This window comes from Dasypus novemcinctus, chromosome 14, assembly GCF_030445035.2.
Source record: "Dasypus novemcinctus isolate mDasNov1 chromosome 14, mDasNov1.1.hap2, whole genome shotgun sequence".
NCBI lineage: Eukaryota > Metazoa > Chordata > Mammalia > Cingulata > Dasypodidae > Dasypus > Dasypus novemcinctus.
The window spans coordinates 18,026,696-18,047,716 of record NC_080686.1 but is presented as its reverse complement, the minus strand read 5'-3'; the positions used below and the strand labels follow the sequence as shown (position 1 = coordinate 18,047,716).

The 21,021-nt window shown below is 40.9% G+C and overlaps 1 protein-coding gene and 1 non-coding gene across 2 annotated transcripts in view; one reads left to right on the top strand and one right to left on the bottom strand.

Moving 5' to 3' along the window:
* XKR4 (XK related 4) overlaps positions 1-21,021 on the bottom strand; it is a 448,245-nt gene that overhangs the window by 418,880 nt on the left and 8,344 nt on the right. The gene's annotated exons all lie outside the window — the stretch shown is intronic.
* LOC111767171 (U6 spliceosomal RNA) lies at positions 20,907-21,013 on the top strand. Its single transcript, XR_002799062.1, has one exon. It is a non-coding gene; the product is annotated as a U6 spliceosomal RNA (small nuclear RNA).

Genomic DNA, 21,021 nt, shown 5'->3' with positions numbered 1-21,021 from the left:
AAGAAGTTACCATATTGACCCTGTCATTTGAGAGAGAGCACTTCAGGAAAACAGAGAAGGCCTGAGAGGAGAGAGGTTCCAGAGTCTGGAAACAGCAGAGCACAGAGGCACAGAAAGGTCCCTGAGAGGCTGGATCCATGGAGCAGGTCAAAGCTAAGGAGATGAGATCTGCCACATGCTTGAGAGCTCACAGCTGAACTCAGAAAGAAAGGAGAGCAGTCGAGACTGAGAGAGCACAAGAAGGAGACAAGCCCTGTGCCTGGTTGCTCACTGCTGAGCTCAGAGACCTGAGCACTGAGAAACAGTGAGTCTAGAGGGGAAGGCAGAGATCACCTGCCATCTTGCTTCACCATATGGTAGCTGACTTTGGTGAGAAATCATCTCTGATGATAGCCTTGGTTTGGACATTTCATAGACTCAGAACTGTAAGCTTTTACCCCAAATAAATCCCCTTTACAAAAGTCAACCCAGGGAAGAGGATGTGGCTCAACTGATAGAGCATCTGCCTATCATATAGGAGGTCCAGGGTTCGAACCCAGGGCCTCCTGGCCCATGTGGTGAGCGGCCCATGCACAGTGCTACCACACATAAGGAGTGCCATGCAGGGGTGTCCCCCCATAGGGGAGCCCCACATGCAAGGAGTGTGCCCCATGCAAAAAAAAAATGCAGCCCACCCAGGAGTGGTGCTGCACACGTGGAGAGCTGACGCAGTAAGATGATGTAACAAAAAGAGACACAGTCTCCGGGTGCCACTGAGAATGTAAGAGGACACAGGAGAACACACAATGAATGGACACAAGAGAGTAAACAATAGGGGGGAGGGAGGAAGGGGAGAGAAATAAATAAAATAAATCTTAAAAAAAAAAAAGCCAACCCATTTTTGATGCTTTGGATCAGCAGCTCTTTGGCAAACTAAGACATACAGGCTCAATAAATGAATACCACTCTTAGCCATGCCTGGCATCATACTCTGGTCATCTGTGAGGCTCTCCAGTTACTTGGACATTCCTCTGGCCCAGCCAATGGCATCACGGTGCCACATCTCCTCAGACCCTGTCCTATGCCTACCGGAATAAACTTCTCTGCCAGTGCAGAAATGTAACATCTTATCCCCAGAATGGCTTTCATGAAGATTGTGTACAAAGCCAAGCAACAATAGCAAATACCAGGAAGATGCTGCAAAGTCCTTTGGAATGGCCTTTTGAAAAGCCGACGAGTCACACAGTATGAGTTAACAACTAAATTCAGGGGAAGCTAAAGTGAGACATCTGCTACAGCTGAAGAGATCCAAGCTCAGAGGCCCACAGACTCTTATCTAGGAAGACAAAAGGATTTGGGTCATGAAAGGATAGACAAGATGAAAAAGGAGTGATTTCCCATTACACCAATAATTAGATAATGCACGCTCCATTCTGTAACAGAGTAATTATATACATGTTCCGACTTTGTTCAAAGAAAGCAGAGAAGGCCTGTTAGAAAGCGCTTAAAACAAAGGGTCTCCCAAAAATGACCTCAAATAGAAAAAATAAAATCCTTCCAGTTTTCTTTGAAGACGTTCTCCAACTTTAATGTACATACAAATCACTCGGGGGTCTTGTTAAAGGCAAACTCAGATTCAGATCCAACAGATTTGTGGGATGACTCAAGAGTCTGCATTTCTAACAAGTTCTCAGGGCAGGACCATATTTTGAGTAGTCAGGTTCTGAGCCTCTAGCAGGGACAATGTGAAGTAAACTACAGGCTAATTGGTCATGTCCAGATTTCTAGACACCACCTTTAACTTGTCCTTTACCAAAGAGACTTGTATCATGCACACACACACACACACACATACACGCAGATGTATATATAGTTGCAACAAAAATGTTGATATAGTTGCAACAAAAATGATGGGAACTCTCTCACTGACAACAGAGGCCTGGTCATCTGGTCACCCGGACCTACAGTTCTAGAGTCTGGAAACACTGTCCAGGGCAAAGTGAGAAGCAAGGTATACAGATATACCAAACTGAGACTTAATTTGAAGAGGCTGGTGTGAAACAACAAGAGAGCAACTGGGAGACCCGTGGTAACTCAGCTTTAGTGTGGGGCATCATTCTGGCCTCCTGATTACACCGCTGTCTTCATGGTCATTTTCACCACCAGTTTCCCAGGATCTAGCAGAGTGTCTGGCACACAACCAACACTAAGCAACTTTTACTCATACCTCTTAAAATCAAAGTTACAAATGGGATTTTTCCTGTCCTTCCAGGTGACTTCCTCAAATACCTCCAATGTAACTGTTCCTCAAAGTCATAACTGTGAGAGTCCATGGGTCATTCCACTTTTTCCCTCCCTTTTGGGACTAGCCAGCTTTGATCCTATTGTTCTCTTGTGAATGTTCTCAACTCTTGCTTTTCTGTCCTTTAATCAACACCTCTGGCAGAACCCCAACAAAAAGTGAACTTCATCATCCACCTTTTACAGCTCACCCAAATTAAATCCAAAGTCCTTACTGTGGCCAAAAGATCCCTTGAGATATAGCCCCCTGTTCTCTGTCCCTCTTCATCTTTCACCACCTGCTGACTGTGCTGCAGCCACACTGGCCTCCTTTTCATCAAGATCCCAGGTGTATTACTGCCACCTGGAATGCTCCTGTTTCAGATGCCTGCAAAACTGACTCCCTTACCTCCTTCAGTTCTTTGTGCAACTGTCACCTTATGGTTTCAGAAACTGTCTCATTGACCACCTGACATAAACTAGAACTTCTCTCCCTGCTCTGTCTCTTTTCATCTTGCTTTAATTTTCTTCACAGCAGGTATCACCTGACATCACATATCTATTAGCTTTTTTGTGTAATTTCTATATGTCCTCTCTGAAATATAAGTTGCTATATAGTATCTTTGGTGCCAATAATAGTACCTGATACATAATAGGAGCCCAATGAATGTGATAAATGTCTAAGTGAATGCATCTGAGAATCTGAATGCTGCAGGGAAAAAATATTGCAAATACAGATAGATTAATAATGCTGCAAAATAATGATCCTCCAACTCACCTGGGACCCCCAACCCTGAAGCTCACTGAATTTCTCTAGTCAGCTTATTCTTCCATTCTATTAAGTGACTATCCAGCCATCATTTCCTCACATTTGTAATTCTGCTCTACCCCCTGGCTTTGGCTTCGAATTAAATGATTGACTAGAAGGCACCAGATGGCCAGCAGCCTCCTGAGCCTGCATCAGTCCTCTCTCTTCCTCCCCCTGCCTGAGTAAAACCATCTCTTTCACCTGTGCTCTGGATGCCTTCCCTCTCTGCTTCTCAGAAACCTTTCATTCAGCCTTGAGTGTCATCACTCTGTCTCTTTGATCCTTCCCAGCCATATTCAAATATGTTTGAGACGCTCCCATTTAAAATACACAACAAAGTATGAAAGAAAAGGAAAGAAGAGAAAAAAAGAGAAGAAATGGGAAAACTAAAGGTTCCTCTCTCCCTGGACCCATCATCTTCTCCATCCCCTCTCCTAGTCCTCATGGTCACACTTTTTTGCACTACCCATACTCACCTTTCTCCGATTCCTCACCTCTAACTCAGGCCACAGAAACCTGGCTTCTGCTTACTTCTTTTCGGCAAAAGCACTCCCACTCGGGTCACCAACGACCAATCACCACACTACTAAACCGCATGAACATTCTGCAGTCAAGTAAGGAGTCAACTCTATGGCTCATTTATGGCCCCAAGATGCACATAATGGAGGTCAATCTACTATGGTGAATAAGAGAGCAGTTTGTAAAACTGAAATATTACTGGAGCCCATCTCCCTACATCTGGAGATATAGCTCCAGTTACAAGCAGAGCCCAAAGCAGTTTTGCCTCCAGGCACCCACCATTCAGGAGTGTGAGAAGATAAGAGAATTTGCTTTCATTGGAATTTGCCCTCGGGGAAGAAGTCCCTTGAGGGCATCACTTCTTTGGCTCAGAAAATTCTTTTCTTGATTCAGAACAGGGGTTCTGAGAATAGAGTGTGGATAACCAGCCTTATAACCATCAAAAAATATATATACATTTTTAAAAACTGAGATCTTTGGGTTATCTCTGCATTTTCAAAAGTCAGTAGGTATTCAATCCTTCTCAAGATTTTGTTGAAAAAGCTTTTTGTTTATTTGGTTGTTTTTAGTTTTTGCTATGAGGTCAATGTTTCGTTATTCTGATTCAAAATCTCTCAAGTTCAGCTGGGACAAATGAATATTTGTGGAAGCCTCCAATTCTCTTAGGGTTGTGATGATGCAGTGAAGGTTTCAGCTTCTATTATCTGGTGAGGCAGTTGTACGAACAAATTATAGGTACACATTTCCCCCAAATTCCAGTTCTGAATCTACACTTAGGACCAGGACCTGTTTTTCAACAGACTACTGTGTGAGTAACACATTTCCATTTGCACTTTGATTACAAGCGTCATTCATGTTTGTGGAGAAGATTCTTCCATAAGGTCACCCCCCAGAAAGAGAAACCAGGAATCCACATGTTGTACAAGGTCAACAATATGAGTTCATGTGTCGGTGATCACTGTATGTTCAACCTGATGGTCAGCCAGAGGAAAGCACCAGACCCATATCGCTAGCTTTTTTTTTTTTTTCTAATTTAACAAGTTTAAAAATGAACTTAAAGTGTGCACAGTTGCCCAAGACAGACTCAATCACTGTTCCTCCTACTTTGTAAGATGAAGTACCTTATTACTAACTGCTAAGGCTTGCCTCAAAGAGAGACTTGACTAAGCTACTCTTGCATTCACTTGTCTTCATCCAGAGAGGCATAGGTGATCTGTCTTGGTTGAGCAACTTGTAAAGGCTGGCTCTGCAGTCTGTGTGTCTTCAGTTACCACTAACCACAAAGACCAATACTTCACATGCATGAGAAATGTAATGAATTCCAGGTCCCAGGAAAACACTGGACCTGATTTGAGTAATCATGGCCTAAGCTAAAATTATGGGCATCAACATATAACCTTTATTCCTGGGCATTCCAGCTGCCTCCTACTAGAATGGATTGGAAATGGAGAAACCCCGAGTTTGTTAGCCACAGAGTTCCTTGCGTGCTTCTGTGTTCTTGTAGTCATCTGTGTGATCCATCCATGAAGGACACAACACATTTAATTGTTATCCTGTGATTTTCTAACTGTTTATCCAACTGGGTGAAATTTCCCCAATGGTGGGAAACCCATCTCCTCTGCTCATCCTTTTTAATCTACTTTATTTTTCTAAAGGATTGCTATTAAGATTTTTTGAAAATAGGAAGTTATTACTTGGATTTATAAATTTTAAGGAAAGACATGTCACACTTATTAAAGTATGCCTGAATTCTGTCAGTGCGGTTAATTTGGTGATTGATATATTATCTGACTAAATGAATGAGCGAATGCCTAGGAAATAACATTTCATGAGATTTCAATGGGGAGACCCAAAAGCAAAATTATCTTTCATATACAAAGAAGATTTTTTTAAACATTGAAGTAGAGCTAGAAATGAACATATAATGGGAATTTTTGATGGAATTGCTCTTATTTATGACTTGGTTTTTTTGCTATTTGTTTGTTTATATGCCTCTGCTCTCCTCTATCTTCTACCCTCTGATCACTAAAATGCAATTTTCCTTTGGAAATGTATCTACTGAGCTTTGAATCCACTGTAGCTGTTTTAACAGAGAAAGATTACAAGGTTTTGGTTAATTTGAAGAATGTTTGGGGTGGTTAGGGAGCCCAGCCTGGGTGCTCCGTGGACAGCGGCAATGAAGCTAGAGATGCCCTACCACATGGAGGGGTTTCTCTTCCGGCACATATGGCTTTGGCCCCCACATATGGCTCAGCAGTTAGGACCACAGGGGCCGGACATTAACATCTCCCCCACAACTTCCCACTAAGAACAAAACATAGCTCAGCACAGAGCCATCACCTGAAGTTGCTCACTTCAGTGTTCTAAGTTAGCCCAAATGCAACTTTTTGCCAGAACCTGAGATGTCTAGCTACATGGATGGCTTGAAAGCCTGTCCTTGCTTCCCCTCTCCTGTCCCTCTCCCTCCCTCCCTTCTTCCCTGCCTTTTCTCCCTTCCTCTCTTCCTTTCATTCATCGCTTCCTCTCTTCTTTCATCAGCCCTTTATTTCCTCTCTCCCTTTCCCCTCTTTCCCCTCTTCCTTCCTTCCCTTCTTTCCTTCCATCTCTTCCTTCCGTCTCTCTCCCCCTTCTTTCCACCCATTCTTCCCTCCCTCCATCTCTCCCTTCCCTGCCCCTTCTCTTTCATTCTTTTTTTAGATTTCTACTTTCTTACCATACGAGACACACTAGAAGGGAGTTGGAATGATGTTCAGTGAACTGATCCACAAAATCTGCTACATAAACCAAAGAATGACAAATTTCATACTCAATGGGTGAAGACTTCAGACAGGGCCTGTTTAGGGTATACTAGCTGTGAAGATGATTTGAAGCTGTATGACCCCAGAAATGTATGTTCTCAAATTTAATCCATTCCTGTGATTGTTGAACCACTGTTAAGTTGAATCCTTTGGTAAGCAGGATCTTAACTTAAGATGTGACCCACTTCATTCAGGGTGGGTCTTAATCCTCTTACTGAAGTTCTTTATAAAAGTATGAAATTCAGACAAAGGGAAAGAAAAAGTCATGAAAGCAAGAAACTGAAAGCAACAAAATCTAGAAGAGAAGGGATAGGCCAGCAAATGCTACCATGTGGCAGAGGAGTCCAGGATCACCGGCAGCTGGTCCTCGAGAAAGCACCACTTCGATGATGCCTTGATTTGGACATTTTTTTCAATCTCAAACTGTAAGCTTGTAAGCTAATAAATTCCCATTGTTAAAAGTCAACCCATTTTATGGTATTTGCTTTGAGCAGCTTAGCAAACTAAAACAGGGCCCCACACTTAGAAGTATCTTGACCCTGGTTTCAAAACACACAAGACATATATTGAGCAAATACAAACAGAGCTTAAACGCTTAGTATAAGTGATGTTCTTTCTGAAAAATTTTTTAAATGTTGCAAACCATTTTTGTCTGTGAACTGTCTATGCATGTACTTTCTCATTTTTAAAATTGTTCATTGGTCATTTTTCCTTATTGGCAGTAAAGATTTTTCAGACAGGGAAAATAGCCATTTGTCTGTAATGTGTCTTGCAAAGATTATTTTCCAGTTGGCATATGTCTTTTGATTGTTATGACTCCTTTTTTCTTGGAGACAGGATTTTACCATGTTAATGTGCAGCTCAAGATAGTTGTAAGAAACTAAAGATCAACAAGCTAATAATTAGTTGGTAATAGAATTTCTCACAATCTCTTATACAATCTGTAGCTATCTGAAAAATGCGTGTTAAGTTGAATTTCTTTATAGGATGAGATCAAGTGAACTTATTTCTCCCACATTATTTTCCAGGACAATGGTTTCTTGTTCAGCTTTATAATTTAAGGGTAAAAAAACATATTCATAGGATTAGCAAAAAAGTTAGGTGCTGCCAATGACAAGCTGCTTAGAATTTGGTAGGACCTTAATATATACTTTAATGAGTTATTGAAAATAATAATTCAAGAAGAGATAGATTATTATTGAAGAAAATTATGCAGCTCTTGTATTACCTTCAGAAACCTCAGTCTCATTTTCTGATATCTATGTCTCAGAGAAGATAAGAGTTGTTGCATTTCCATATATTATCCAGGTTCTGAGAGCGCTTCTGAAGCTCAACACTTACTCTGATGCTATTAAAAAAAGTGTAATAAAAATATATTTAGCTTTATAAGGTGGTGGGATGGCTTTGAAAATGATAAAAGCTAAGCCAAACTCATACAAGTCCATCCTATTATTAATATCACTACTAATAACACACTAGCAATAACTGGCTTTCTTTTTTCTTTTTGGTATTTTTTTCCTTAATTTTTATTTGTTATTTCCTCTTTAGCTTTTTTTTTATATTTGATTTTAAATCTTGCCAAAATTTAAAGTGTTGCCAAATTTAAGTTTGCCAAAATAGTGTTGAAAAACAAACTGCAGGAATCATGGAGGATGGGCCAATGAGTACACATTTTGCTGGACCCTCAGAGACGGATGCAGTATGTTACAGAAAGAGCTGAGGAGAGAGCAGTGACTGGTGAAGCGGAAGACAAGTGATGAATCAAAGGACGACTAGCCTGGGGGCTCTGGAGAAGGGACCACATTCACCCGGAGCATCCTTGCCGTTAGGGAAGGCTGGAGCCAGCACTCCAAATTCAGCAGGGGGAAGCCAGGGGAAGCCTTTGTGAAATACACACATTTAAGAGAACAGTAATGGGGGAAGAGGCATGATTAAACACAAGAATTCAACTTGTTCTACAGATAGCGTACCAAAAAAAAGGAGCCTTTGGAGAGCTTCAGTAAATAAGTAGACATTATAGTGACACAGGTAAAAATTCCGTGAGTTTATGGTTATCTTGCTTGTTGGTTCTGTCCAATCAGAAATGTTCAACATAAAACATAGTTTCAGAGCCCGAGAAAATGGCACAAATGCCATTGGTTGCTCACTCTCACGACACAAGACAAAACAAGGATGGGGTACCATGAGGCTGAGCAGCTCCCCTGGGGACACACACAGCAGGAACGTGTTGTGCAAAGACAGGTTTCCCAGGTTGCTGCTGGGGAATGGCAAGACAACCAGTGAGACCAACGTTTCTATTTGTTCAGGACCAGCAACGTCCTGGTTTGTGATGGAATGGGTAGCTTCACCCGAGTCTTTCTCAAAAGGAACTACAGGGAAATTATCCTGTGCAAGGACACTGCGGGAGGTTCCAGCCTGGCTCAGAGGTAACCTGTGCCTACACTTTAGGGTCAAAGCGAGTTCTCACTCTGTGGGATCCACTCCGTCCATCCACTAGCCCAATTCCAATGGCAGAACTCAACAGGAAGGCACCGGCTTGCTACCAGGGGGTGTTCGGCATCATATGCTTTTTTATTTCCATGGGTTAAATTTACAAGTAAAATAAAATATAAAGAAATAAGAAATTCACCCAAGCATCTCATCAGAATGGAAATAAAGTTCTCTGTGGAAAAGATGTGGCTCAAGCAGTTGGGCACCCACCTCCCACATGGGAGGTCCCCTGGTGCCTCCTAAAGAAGACAAGCAGACCCAATGAGTTGGCACAATGAGCACGGAGTGAATGTGGCTCAAGTAGTTGGGCACCCGCTTCTCACATGGGAGGTCCCAGTGAGACACAGTGACCAGACAAGTGGACAATGAGCACACAGATGAGGGAGCCATCTCTGGGGGTGGAGGGGGGTGATTATCACTCAAATAAGTGTGCTCTAAAAAGAAAAGAAAATGTGCAGATGTGCTTTGGAAACTGAAGGGAACAAACCAAGATTCTGCTCTTCTGGAGCACACATTCCTGAGAGAAGCAGAATTTAGAGGTGAAACTCACCAGTGAAAGGTGCGAATGCCAATAAAACCGAGAGGCAATCTGAATCTATAACTTATGTACCAAAATAAATATAAGACCATGGTTGAATATGTGCAAGGCAATAAATCAATACTGGGTACAAGTGAGCGTATAAAATGATTTGTATAGATATACCACTTAAGCTTGACTTCCAGCCTTCCTTTCCCCTCTGCTCCCTTTGTTCATGTTGATCCTCCTCTCACTTTCCTCGGAGATGCACAGTAAAATGCTCAGATGAATGTGGACTTAATTCACTATTTCTTATACAGGCAAAATGTGTGACCAGCTCTCTGCTGCCAGCCACAGCATTCTGACTAGCTTTTATGTGAACCATAAATTTGTTTTTCGACTGCTACTGTCTCAGAAACACCCCAAAACGCATCCCCTACTTTGTTCTTCTATGGATTTCAGAGCTTTCGCCTCTATATCAGGCAAAAGTTTTTTTCTGAAGGAGAATAAACCTCTTTAGTATGTCTCTGCTAATTCCAAGAAAAGTCCCCACATCCTGCCCAATCACAAATCATATTATTCTAATCAACAGATTTACATTTACCTTTTCTATGGCATAGTAAAAAGCTGAATCCATTTCAAAGCTCAGATGCATCAACAAGATAGCAAGGCTGCTGCTGAACAATGGTTTAGTGTCCTCGAAGCCAGATAGCCTCACCAGAACCAGTCGTGATGCATTATGTAAAATGTTCAGTTTCACCAGCACTTGTATACAATCTTAAAACCAAATCAAATGGAGATTTGGAAACAAATTTGAGAACATGGATCAAAATAAATATTCATCCATGTGTTACCAACGTTGCTTCTATTCTGAATGAAGTAAACATGAAGATTATGTGATTATGTAATTTGGTTAAAAAGGATTAACATGGTCATCTTACTTGTTGTTTTATTTGAGCAGATAAAACCCAAATGTTTAATTTATTATCTGCTCTAAAAAATAATTCCACTCAAGCCTAGCCAATACTATTATAATCCAAATAAAGATGCTGATAAGGCCTTCAAAAGGTGAAAGAAACCAGTTTCTCCACCATTCATATATGTACAGTTTCCCTTTAAGCCTATTAGAAGCCATATCCAAGCTGAACAGTGGAGAGTAGGTCTGGATGCTTCTACCCCAGGCCAAATATTCAAGAATTCCAAAGTATTTCAAGGATACCCGTGTGTGTCCGTGTGTGTGTGTGTGTGTGCTGTGAATTCTTTTCTGAAAAATATAAAAGCATTTACTTCAGGGTTCTTAAAGAAAGGAATAAATTACTGAGCAAGCTTATAAATCCACAAAAATCACCAATCCCAAAGGTACATTAACAAACAAACAAAAAAGGCAAATTCTGCTCCAGTAGCTTTTCTTTCACCCACATGAAACTAGAAGGCTGGACTGGAACTCAGCATCTAGACGTCTAGCAGCATAACTCCTTGTAACTACCTAAAATGCATCCCTGGAAGAATTATCATATTTTAATGTAATTTAATTTTTTATTATTTTACTCTTTTCTCATCTAAGAACAATGATGTGATTTGCATTTTAAAGCATAGATCCTAATCAGAAAACCCCTCCCGAATATTAAGGTATCTGTAACTTGGACGAGACTCTTTCTGGAATAGCATTTTGTGCCTTGATACACTACTTTGTGCCCCCAAAAGAGCAGCACTTGACTTATGTTAGGTGTTCAAAAATTGTAAAGTGAAGAAATACTGAAATAGAGGGAGTCACTTAGGGCTCCAAAGTACCTTCCTCTGAAGAATATTTTATTTATTGAGCTGTTTCTAACCCCTGATCCAAAAAGTATGAAAAAACCTAACATTTACCATATAGTAGTGATGATGAATGGCTATGACCCTTCAGGTAAAACTTTCGTACTTCAGAAGTCTTTTCCAGATCAGAGCTCACCTACCTACAAAGAGAACAGAAGCCCATTTCCTAAAGTAAAAAAGGTCAACCCAACTGAAAGCCAAAATACCTTCTAGAGTCAACCTACCTCCACTTCCGCTCCACAAGAAACCCATCAACGAATGGCAGTCAGTGAGCTCAGCCGAGGGGTTAAGCAGCAGCAGGCTCCAGGACTAGGAATCCCTAATTAACTTCCAGCCCCAATTTCCTAGCTCACTGGTGATGACTGCATAAGCAAGCCCGCCTTCTGACTGGCACATATGTTAATGCACTATTGTAAAAGTTCAGGGTAGTTATTACTGAGTTGTCACAGACCCATTAATTATCCACTATACAGTATTTAGCTTTACTCTGGTAAATCTTTTTTAATTGCTCAGCCTGCATTTACAGAGCTTCTTTATTTAACATACTCCCAATTCGTTTATGTTTATGCCTTTTCCAATAAACTCATTAAGTAGAGTTCTTAACCAGTACTATCAGAACTTTTAGTGAGAATCCAGCCAAGCCCACTTAAGTCTTTTCCTCTTCCCTGCTCACACTCGTTACAGAGAATTTTAAAGTTCAGATCATTTTTCAGGTCCACTTCCCGCCCACCTACATTTCCTTCTTCCAGCCGTGGGAAACCGCGGGCGAGTTCCTTCTCTGATAGTTCCAAACCGCAATTCTATCTTTTCCACGGAAGAAAGGTAATTGCTTCAAAAAGCATATCTGCCTGTGTCACTTGAGCCTCCTGTAACAGTCAATGGTTCTCCACCTACCTAAAAAAAAATAGTCAGGGTTCCTCAGGAAATCCCCAAAGGACCTTGTTAGTTTGGTCCCAAACTACGTGCTTGTCCCTTGACATTCTTTCCCCCATATCTTCTGTTTCAGCCCTTTAAAGAACACAACATACAAGCCTTTTGCCCTTTCTTTTCTTTCTGTTTGGACTTCTCTTTCCCCCACCTTTCTGCATGGAAAAAAACTAATCGGTTCTACTCGAAAGTTATTCCCTTGAGATACATTCCAGAAGTACTCCATCCCTCCCTATTTCCAGCACAAATTTATTCCTGCCATTATTGATAGTATATGACACAATATTTGAGGTGTTAGCAGTTATGAACAAGAGACTTGTAGGACAGGGAACTCCTTGAAGTCAGGGTTGCATCTTATTCATCTCAGTGCTCCCAGAGCCTGATACACGGCAAATGCTTGATAAACATTTACTGAGTAAATGAAGTCCAAGAGTTCCTACATTCAAGTAAATAATTTCTGTTCCATACAATATAGCCTATCTTACCTAACTACAATACTGGTTGTAGAAGTAAAAGAAACCCATCAGAAAAATAATAATGATACAAATATGCATGCTGCTTAAGGCATATGACTTGAGATTCAAAAATCCAAGTAATTAAATTAGAACCCATTTTATTTCATGAACATTAAAAACATTTGGAAGTCACCCAGTCCCTCTGGAGAAACCAACTTTGCAAAGATGGCATTTAACCAAAAGGAAAATTCTGCATGGAATGCAAATTTTGCAAGAAACACAATCATCATCATCATCATCATCATTATCAGGATGAGGCTACATTTGACAAGCCCTTTCAAAACAAGTCATACCCACTTTTGGGGGTTTGATAAGGCCTTTGGTTTTTAGAAATGAACACTTGGAGTTGCTTTTAGAAAGACCACCTATAGGTGTTTGAAATGCATCACACACATGCATGTGAGAACCAATCTTCTAGCACTCGCACACACTGGACTATTACAGAGTCAGTCCTCTGAAATAAGTCTTAGGAGGTGAATTTGAAGTTATGTCACACAGATGTAAATTCTGCTGGTCTCAGTGAGAGAGGCATGACTGACAGAGGTGCTTTGCTTCTGTGCTTGTAGTTGAATTCATAATTCACAAACATGTGGGGTAGAAATCCAATATATGCAAACGCATGACTGTATACAAAATAAGGATATGAATACAGGTTAATTACATGTTATTCACATGGGAATAAAGCCTATTTAGTGTTCTATAATGTTTTGCATTTCTCAATGGAAATACCATGTATTTTACCTCTAGGTACCAAAAAAGTGGCGTGTTTGGGGTAAAATTGATCCATAGTCTCTCTGTCTGAAACTTGGTGTGAACCATCAGTCTTTAGGAGTAGTTTATCAGAAATCTAGTGCAGGCAAATAAAACATAAATATTGTTCCCCAAGAGGATATCAAATAAGGTGTTTAAAAAATGGACAATGACAGGTTAGATCCCAGATACAGAGCTGGTATGCATTTCAGAAATAATGTGCTTTAACCCCATCCACCTCCTGCCCAATTTAAGGTTGAAAAATTAACAGCAAAGTCAAGACTTGAATCTGACCTCACTTAATCAGCTGTGTCTCTCCCTCTCCTGCTAGTCACAGGAAAATCTCATATTTGGTTTTAACTCATTGCAATTGACATCACAGTGAAACTGAATTCACTGCAGTTTTGTGGGGTTAGAACTGCCAGTCTGAAAGATCAGGAAATACTTCTCCAAATTATTCTCTTGGATTAATCCTGGAGTAGTAAGAAAGAGTGGGAAAAGCACAGAATTTGCAAGCAAAAGACATAAAAGTGGGACCAGATACTTGTTACTTAGTGGCTATATGAATTTGGGTAAGTCTAACTTCTCTAAACCTCAGTGTGCTCATTTCCAAAATGGGGAAAAACAATAATCCCTGCCCTGTGAGATGAATGAGAGGTAGATGACAATATGATGGAGCATACTTGGTAAACTCCAATGGCACTTTTAATCATTATCTCCATCAAACACTATTTCTTAAACCCTCAAATTAGCATAGCCCTAAGCAAGGCAGGAAAAAGGGGAGGCAGTGAGCTTTACTCACGTTAGTGATCTGGCAATGGTCAATCGTATTTGCTTGCCTGACAACTTCTAGTAGACTACAAACTTCATATCTTAAAACATTTTACTTCTGCCTACTCTCTGTTTCTCCGCAAGAACTGAGCTCTGTCATCATCTGTATCAGCACTGATGGAAAGAAAATGTAAGCCCCATAGTTAATTTTGATTTTCTGGTAGACACATTGAAGGAGTAAAAAACAACAGGTGAAATTAATTTTGATACTATATTTTATTTACCCCAATATACCCAAGATATCATAAGTTCATCATGTAGTCGATATAAAAATGATGAATGCTGTTGTTGGTCATCTTTTTTTTTTCACACTAAGTCTTCAAAGTCCATGATGTATCTGACACAAGACATCTCAATTTGGTCGAGCCAAGTAGCAAGATTCAGTGTTCACGGTGTAGCTGGAAGCTGCAATGCTAAAAGGCCTGCAGGCAGATTCAGAGCCTGGAGGGTGCTACACCCACTGAAAATGCTGACCTAGAGAAATTAACTTAGTAATTCTCTATGGAAACATTTAAGAACACTAACCCAAAAACCAGGTCCAGCACACAGGTTTGGGGAGAGAACATAGTGACAAAAGTGAAAGCGTAGCTATGCCAGCTGTTTTACAGAGGGGAAGTTAAAAAAACTATTGCAGGCATACCTCATTTCATTGTGCTTTTCTTTATTGCACCTCCCAGATAATGCATTTTTAACAAATTGAAGGTGTGTGTGGAGCAAGTCTATTGGCGTCATTTTCCCAATAGCATGTGCTCACTTCATTTCTCTGTGTCATGGCTTGGTAATTCTCACAATATTTCAAGCTTTTTCATTGTTATGATATCTGTTATGGTGATCTGTGATCAATCATCTCTGATGTTACTATTGTAATTCTTTAAGGGGGAGGGAGGTACCACGAACCATGCCCATATAAGATGGGATAAACTTGTATGTTCTGACTGCTTGACCAACTGGCTGTTTCCCATCTGTCTCCCTCTTCATGAGCCTCCCTATTCCCTAAGACACTACAATATTGAAATCAGGCCAATTAATTACTCTAGAGTGGCCTGCCCCTAAGTGTTCAAGTGTAAGGAAGAGTCACTAGAAATGACTAAGCTTATTAAGGAAGGCATGTCAAAAGCCAAGACAGGCCAAAAGGTAGACCTCTTGCACCAATCAGCAAAACTGGGGATGCAAAAGAAAAGTTCTTGAAGGAAATGCAAAGTGCTACTCCAGTGAGTGAGCGCACAAATGATAAGAAAGCAAAATAGCCTTATTGCTGATATGGAGAAATTTGGAGTCATCTGGATGAAAGATCAAACCAGGTACAACATTCCCTGAAGCCAAAACCTAATCCAGAGCAAGGCCCTAACTCTCTTTAATTCTATGAAGGCTGAAAAAGGTGAGGAAGCTGTAAAAGAAAAGTCTGAATCTAAGAGAGATTGGTTCATAGGGCTTAAGGAAAGAGGCCATCTATGTAACATAAAAGTGCAAGGTGGAGCAGCAAGTAGATGTAGATGCTGATGTAGATGCTGCAGCAAGTTATCCAGAAGGACTAGCTATGCTCATTGCTGAAAGTGATTACACTAAATAACAGATTTTCAATGTAGATGAAAGAGCCTTCTATTGGAAGAAGATGCTATCCAGGACTTTCACAGCTAGAGAGGAGAAGTCAATGCCTAGCTTCAAAGCTTCAAAGGACAGGCTGAATGTCTTGTTAGGGGCTAATGCAACTGGTGACTTTAAGTTGAAGCCAATGCTCATTTACCATTCTGAAAATGCTAGTACCCTGAAGAATTACGCTAAATCTACTCTGCCTGTGCTCTGTAAATGGAATAACAAAGCCTAGATGACAGCATATTTGGTTATAACATGGTTTACTGAACATTTTAAACCCACTCTTGAGATCTACTGCTCAGAAGAAAAGATTCCTTTCAAAATATTACTGCTCATTGACAAAGCACCTGGTCACCCAAGAGCTCTGATGGAGATATACAATGAAATGAATGTTGTTTTCATGCTTACTAACATAATATCCATTCTGTAGCCCACAGATCAAGGAGTCATTTCAATTTTTAAGTCTTATTATTTAAGAAACACATTTCATAATGCTACAGACAGTGATACCTCTGATGGATCTTGGCAAAGTAAACTGAAAATCTTCTGGATAGGATTCACCATTCTAGACACCATTAGGAATATTCTTGATTCGTGAAGGAGGTAAAAATATCAACATTAACAGGAATTTGGAACAAGTTGATTTCAACCCTCATGGGTGACCTTAAGGGGTTCAAGACTTCAGTGGAGGAAATAACTGCAGATGTGGTAGAAATAGCCAAAGAACTAGACTTAGAAGTGGAGCCTGAAGATGTGATTGAACTTCTGCAATCTCATGATAGAACTTAAATAGATGAGAAATTGCTTCATGTGCATGAGCAGAGAAAACAGCTTCTTGAACTGGAATCTACTCCCAGTGAAGATACTGTGAACAATGTTGAAACGTCAACATGGGATTTAGAATACTACATCAACTTAGTTGATAAAGCAGCAGCAGTGTTTGAGAGAACTGACTCCAATTTTGGAAGAAGTTATCCTGTGGGTAAAAGGCTATCAAGGGAAACGGACTTGGCCCAGTGGTTAGGGCATCCGTCTACCACATGGGAGGTCCGCGGTTCAAACCCTGGGCCTCCTTGACCCGTGTGCAGCTGGCCCATGCGCAGTGCTGATGCGCGCAAGGAGTGCTGCACCATGCAGGGGTGTTCCCTGTATAGGGGAGCCCCATACGCAAGGAGTGCCCCCCATAAGGAGAGCCGCCCAGTGCAAAAGAAAATGCAGCCTGCCCAGGAATGGCACCGCACACACAGAGAACTGACACAACAAGATGACGCAAGGAAAAGAAACACAGATTCCCGTGCCGCTGACAACAACAGAAACGGACAGAGAAACAAGACGCAGCAAATAGACACAGAGAACAGATTAACGGGGTGGGGGGGGGAGGGGAAGGGGAGAGAAATAAATAAATAAATAAATCTTTGGGGGGAAAATTTGAAAAAAAAAGGCTATCAAACAGCATGGCAGGCTACAGAGAAATCTTTCATGAAAGGAAGAGTCAGTCATAGTGGCAAACTTCATTGTTGCTTTACTTTAAGAAATTGGCTCCGCCCCACCAATGGTCAGGAGCCACCACCCTGATCAGTCAGCAGACATCAGCATCGAGGCAAGACCCTCCACCAGCAAAAAGATTATGAGTACCTGAAGGCTCAGATAATAGTATTTTTAGTAGTAAAGTATTTTTTTTAAAGATTTATTTATTTATTTCTCTCCCCTTCTCCCCCCTCCCACCCCGGTTGTCTGTTCTCTGTGTCTATTTGCTGTGACTTCTTTGTCCGCTTCTGCTGTTGACAGCGGCATGGGAATCTGTTTCTTTTTGTTGCATCATCTTGTTCTGTCAGTTTTCCGTGTGTGCGGCGCCATTCCTGGGCAGGCTGCACTTTCTTTCGCCCTGGGCGGCTCTCCTTACGGGGCGCACTCCTTGCGCGTGGGCTCCCCTACGCAGAGGACACCCCTGCGTGGCGCGGCACTCCTTGCGCGCATCAGCACTGCACATGGGCCAGCTCCACATGAGTCAAGGAGGCCCTGAGTTTGAACCGTGGACCTCCCATGTGGTAGACGGACGCCTTATCCACTGGGCCAAGTCCCCCGCCCAGTGAAGTATTTTTAATTAAGGTATTACATTGTTTTTTAGACATAATACTACTGCACACTTAATAGACTGGGAAACCAAAAAAAATTGTGAGGCTCACTTTGTTATGATAGTCACTTTAATGTGGTGCTCTGGAACCAAATCATAATATCTCCAAGGTATGCATGGACTCTGAAAGGTCATCATTTTCTCTTGGGTTTAATGTGAAATAAGGAAATGGATTGGATAGATATATAAATACAGATTTTATGAGGCGCTGTTCTCATTACCTCTTTATTCTAAAACACAGACACTGACGTATTTTGTTACAATATTGAATGTTATATCTTCTCCCTTAGAAAGGCACAGGCTGATTTCCCTTAGGAAACCAGGCTGAACCATTGTTTCTTCTTATGTTACAACTGTGTGTTGAGTGCCCTACAGTGACCAGGAGGAAGTGAACTGCATGGCTCAAGTTGGTCATCAGAAATCTTAAAAGATGCCCAGCTCACTCTTACCCAGGGTTTAGGTGTTCAGGCCCAGTTTTCATTCTTTTCTTCTATGTTTTCCTCTATTCTTCTCCCCCACTGCAGTATACAAAGGCTCCCTCATCTTTCAGGTGATGTGAAGGCATGCCAGGATACCTGAACCCCTCTCTGACATCCTCTACACCCAATGAGTGGGCACATCCTCTGGTCACCTACATTGCTGTTTCTTTTGCAGAAAGGTTGTGAAGAAGAATGGTACAACCAGGCCAGCTCAACTTCCTTGAGAAAGGCAACAATCCTCCATCTTGGAAATGAGCTGCCGTTCCTGCCTTCTTCCCTTCATTTCTCCATCTCCAGTGTCTGGTTCCTCTTAACCCGCAGTGCCATTTAGCATGTGTTCTCTTCCTTGAAAAGGCTTGGTCCCTCTTCCTCACCCCACATCCACTCCATTGGTTTCAAACCTGGTGATTATTAGTACATTACTTCAAGCCAGAGTTCATCATAAAACTGGGAGAAATGGAAGAGTCAACATGCTTCATTACATTCCTGGAGGTCAGATTTGAAAAATGAAACCCAAAGTAATGGATTTTTAATATAGATGTTGCTATATTCTTTTGCCAATACAAGATTTCATATTTTGGCTTAAAGTATAATCTCTAAGGGGATTTCTGTGTGTGTGTGTATGTGTGTTTTCTATCACTGGCAGTTTCTAAGCAACAACACTACATCACTATAGTTGTTGTGTGAGTTCTTTTTGATGAGAATGGCAGATAAAAAGTCCAGATTATCTTTCTTTTCCATTAATGACCTGCCTGGCTGGCATCTTCCCTGTCTTAGGCTTCCTTGATCCTGTGAGTGAAAGGGACTTAGTACCCACAAGAGTGGCTTGGCACTATTCAAACTCTACGGTTCACTCCACGGTTTGTGATTTGGCTGGTCTAAGGTGAGCCTGAAAGTCTGCATTTTTCTCAGAAGCTCGCAGAGACACGGAGGCTTCTGGTCTCGATCTGCTGATCCCGTGGGAGCAGCCAGATCACAGCTCACCTCTTTCTGGGCATATCATCACAGACACATGTGGGCAGCGGATAGAGCATATGACTTGCCTCCTTTCCTAGACAGTTACCTTTCCGAGAGTTTATTCCTTTTCAAATATTTTTCATACTATGACTTTAAGAAGTATTCATGGAATCCATGAATAAAAGGTTACCACAGTTCACTGTTTTGGTGGTTCTGTTCTCAGTCACCCATTACAATGATCAAGTAGCAACGTAGCTGGTTGGCTGTCAATGACTGTGCGTGAATTGGGACCTGGGGAGTGAGAACCACCTGCAATCCCAACTCTCTGACCCTCTCATCAGTGGGATTAAAACCCCAACTCCAGGTTTAGGCCTTACTCTAAATATCTGACCAGGCAGAAATTATATATTGAAAGAAAGTTAGACAGCTGTTTCCAAGAAATCTATGTGGTGTCTTGAACAGGTGACTTTGTCCTTCCTAAACAGAATGTACAAAGTCATCTTCAGTCTTTTTAGAGCCATATTCATGGTAGATTCAACTTTTTCTATATGTGCAGGATTTTGTTTGAGCAATCCTCACCCACCCCACACACTGCTCACTGTTTTGTTTACATAAAAAGAATTCCCCTGACAGGAAAACATGGCCTGTGTATAAATTAAACAAAAGAAGTAAAACTGACTTAAACAGCCTTCTGGTGAATCATGAAAATGAAGAAACAGTTTCACACACTTAGTTCAGATAAATTTAAATAGATGCTTAAATTTTTTTAATTTAAGAGATCTGAAATAATGGCATGGGATTGAAAATTGTTCAGCTTCTCAGTAGATGTTTGACATCCTAGAAACGCAAGCAATTCTCATCCAGAAAAGGTTAATGTTCTGCTCTCTTTTTTAGGAGAATGAAACATATCCTTGTTCTTTAACAAGTATAGGCCTGGATACAATATCTTTGTACAGAGTTTAAATTCAATTTCTAGCATATTAAATCAGTGAAAGTATAGCCCAAGACAGGCATTTAATTTAAAAGCAAATCAAGCTCTGACAACAGTCTTCTCATTGACATAATGGATAGTTCTTTTTGAGCCTGTGAAGCATTGCTCTTATTTGCTATGGAGCATGGCCGTTCATCTGTGCATACCTCACTACATGAAATTTAGAAGACAATTTTGTTTTCCCAAGTCTATATGGTGTGTCTCTTAGATTTAGTGACATGGGACACTTTTAAGAGTAGTCTCATAGTTATATATGTGTTTTATTGAAGAGTCTTAATTATAATTAAAATTTTGAAATGTCACAAAATAAGTTGCATTATACAACCAAGCCTAAGATTCTCTAAGTACTAATACCAGTTCCAATGGTTTAGACACTGATATTATCAGTTCAGTGTAGATCCCCTTTGACTTACATAAACAGAAAAAGAGAATAGATGGCCTTAGAAGAACATGTAGAGACTTTCTTATACACATACTCTAGGTACTAGTCAAGTAACAGAATTTATAATAAAAGCAGAGTCAGATGCTCACTTCGGCAACACATATACTAAAATTGGAATGATACAGAGAAGATTAGCATGGCCCCTGCGCAAGGATGACACGCAAATTCATGAAGTGTTACATATTTTTGGGAGGAG